This window comes from Engraulis encrasicolus, chromosome 21, assembly GCF_034702125.1.
Source record: "Engraulis encrasicolus isolate BLACKSEA-1 chromosome 21, IST_EnEncr_1.0, whole genome shotgun sequence".
Lineage (NCBI taxonomy): Eukaryota > Metazoa > Chordata > Actinopteri > Clupeiformes > Engraulidae > Engraulis > Engraulis encrasicolus.
Window position 1 is genome coordinate 18,426,900 of NC_085877.1, and position 3,382 is coordinate 18,430,281.

A 3,382-nucleotide genomic window follows, 5' to 3' on the forward strand; every position below is an offset into this window, starting at 1 on the left:
ATGTAATGAAGACCCAATTATTGGCCCCCTATCTCCCTGGGCCCGGGACAACATACCCCTTTGTCCCCCCATGTCAGCTTCCCTGCTCCTAGGGCTAGCCAGCCCTTGTGTAAATGGCCCATCGCTTCGCTGGCACCATCAGGTCCCACCGCCACTGGGCCCCAACCAACTGGGCATCTGTCATGTCTGTGCACTTCATCAAGTGACGAGCTCACTTCCTGTTTGTGTGGGGGTGAGGGTGGGGGTGGGAGTGGGCGATGAAGAAGGTACTGGGAGAACGAGGGATAAAGCATGACAAAGAGCAGCATTATTCACGCCCCATCACGCACACACACACACGCATGCACGCACACACGCACGCACGCACGCACACACACACACACACACACACACACACACACACACACACACACACACACACACACACACACACACACACACACACACACACACACACACACACACACACACACACACACACACACACACACACACCAAGAAACAGGGAGGCCGTGGTTGGAGGGAGTGGGAGAGGGAGAGGGAGAGAGGCTTAGGGCGGGAGCGACAAAGCTGCCATTGTGCCGGCATCATGGCTTTGCTGGAACACTGGGCTGGACACTGCTGCTGTAAGCTACTCTGGAGATAAGCAGGGAGGTGCATCAGAGGAGAAGAGGAGCAGGAGAGGAGGAGGAAGAGGTGGAGGAGGAGGAGGAGGAGAAGAAGAGGAGGAGGAGGAGGAGAGGAGGAGAAGGAGGAGAAGGAGGAGAAGGAGAGGAGGAGAAGAGGAAGAGGAGGAGGAGGAGGAGGAGGAGCAGGAGGAAAAAGAAGAAGAGGAGGATGAGGAAGAGGAGGAGGAGGAGGAGAAGAAGAGGAGCACGAGAGGAGGAGAAGGAGAAGGAGGAGGAGGAGATGAGGAGCAAAAGAGGAGGAGGAAGAGGAGGAGGAGAAGAGGAGCAAGAGAGGAAGAGGAGGAGGAGAAGAGGAGAAAGAAGGGGGAGGAGGAGGAGGAGAGAAGGAAGAGAGGAGGAGAAGAGGAGGGGAAGGAGAAGAAGAGGACCAAAGAAGAGGAGGAGGAGGAGAAGGAGGAGGGGGGTGCAGAGGAGGAGAAGAGAAGCAAGACAGGATGAGGAGGAGGAGAAGTAGGAGGAAGAGAAAAGGAGCAAAAGAGGAGGAGGAGGAGGTGGCTTTACTGGGGAGCAAGGAGGCATAGAGAAGATGAAGAGAGAAGGAGGAGGAGGAGGAAGAGGAACATGAAAGGGAGAATAGTATAAGAAGAAAATGAGGAAAAGGAGGGTCTGGACATCCAGGGTGTGCTGGAGCACTGCAGGGCCTAGAGAGGTCTAGAGTAAGAGGACTATCTGGACATCTTGGAATGTCATAGAACTAGATTCACACAGTCAAATATCACACACATCCAAGGGCAAAAACAGGTAAAAGATGTGAGTTCAAAAATGTCTTTCTTCAACAAGAGGGAGGCTTGTCGGTGTGCGGTTCATTATTGCCTTTACTTGTAATAGAACTGTACGCTGCAAGCTCTGTAGGTGCAGAGGTGTCAAAAGTAAAAAAGATAAGAAGTTAATTTATGGTGTAAGTACATTACATAGCTGTCACACCACCTGTTCGATTGTACCTAAGGTCGGTACAGTACATCTCGTTGTTACTGAAAAAATCCCAAGAACCTAAAATGAAAAGCCATAAATGTGACCCAACCACCAGCACAGAATCAGATAGAGTCTAGAGTAACTGTGCATTACTGTGAAGTTACTTATGTGGAAAGGAAACGGCGGCATGTTTTTTTACCTCTACTTTTTTAATAATAATAATACTTTCATTTTATATAGCGCCTTTCAAAACACCCAAGGACGCTTCACAGAGTGTTGTGTTGGAAAGTGTGAGTGTGTGTGCGCGTCAGTGTGTGAGCATGTGTGTGAATGCGTGAAAGTGCTTGTGGAACTAGCAGCCATAAGCCTCCAGGAAGAGATGTATCTTAAGGTGTTGCTTAAACATTTTTGACACCTCTGTGTAGAAGGAGGTGGAGAAAAGGAACAGAAAACAAAACAGCCCGCAGCCGTGGCCTAACGGTTAGGAGAGATGGGTTTCAGATCACAGTGTTGCAGGTTCGAATCCCACCCTTCCACTCCCTATCTCACTCTATGGCTGAGGGGCCCTTGGACGAAAGACACCTAACCCCACACTGCTTCAGGGATTGAGATCAATATCCTAGTATAAATAATAACTTTAAGTCGATTTGGATAAAAGAGTTGGTTAAGTGGAATGTAATGTAACAGGAGAAGAGAGGATGGTGGAATGAGGGTGAATTCGAGGTACGCTACAGTAGGTTAGAGAACTAGTGTGACTCGTGTACGGGGAGAGCTCCCACGGAGACCCAGGTTTAACTGGCCTGATATAACTACACACACACACACACACACACACACACACACACACACACACACACACACACACACACACACACACACACACACACACACACACACACACACACACACACACACACACACACAGTACATGGCAAACAGTTTTTTTTCTTCCATCTTCCAAGACTGATCTGGACCAGTTCTTGGAATTGCCCAACACAATGTCCCTAGTCACTAAGGGCAACACAAAGGCACCTACATGCCCCCCTGATAAACGCACACATACACGCAAGCACGCAAACACACACACACACACACACACACACACACACACACACACACACACACACACACACACACACACACACACACACACACACACTCACACACACACACACACACACACACACACACACACACACACACACACACACACAATCCCCACCCCTGCCTATACCAACCCTTCTAATTTCCTTTCATCCCTTGTTGTCGTAAAAAAACACACACATTCGTCTCTCTGAGTTATCCAATGAGAGGGAGGCCTGTGTGTGTGTGTGTGTGTGTGTGTGTGTGTGTGTGTGTGTGTGTGTGTGTGTGTGTGTGTGTGTGTGTGTGTGTGTGTGTGTGTGTGTGTGTGTGTGTGTGTGCACTGCTGATGGTTTTTGAGGAAAACAGCTAAATCAGTCCGGACCGGTGCGGGGGCACCCCTCACCTCTCACCCACACGCCCCCCTTGGCTTTTGCCAGGGGCGCTGTCGCCATGGCCTTTTGGAGGGGAGCAGACCGAAAGAAAAGAGGTGTGTGTGTGTGTGTGTGTGTGTGTGTGTGTGTGTGTGTGTGTGTGTGTGTGTGTGTGTGTGTGTGTGTGTGTGTGTGTGTGTGTGTGTGTGTGTGTGTGTGCGTGGGGTGCGGTGATTAAACTTATGCTGTAAGCCCCATTGTAGACCGTTGAACCGTTAGCAATAAAACACAACCGCTACTGATGGGATTTTCTCCCCAAAAGAA

The 3,382-nt window shown here is 49.9% G+C and overlaps 1 pseudogene; it reads right to left on the bottom strand.

Moving 5' to 3' along the window:
• LOC134438095 (C-type mannose receptor 2-like) overlaps window positions 1–3,139 on the bottom strand; it is a 10,812-nt pseudogene extending 7,673 nt beyond the window's left edge.
• Window positions 3,140–3,382: the final 243 nt, after the last annotated feature.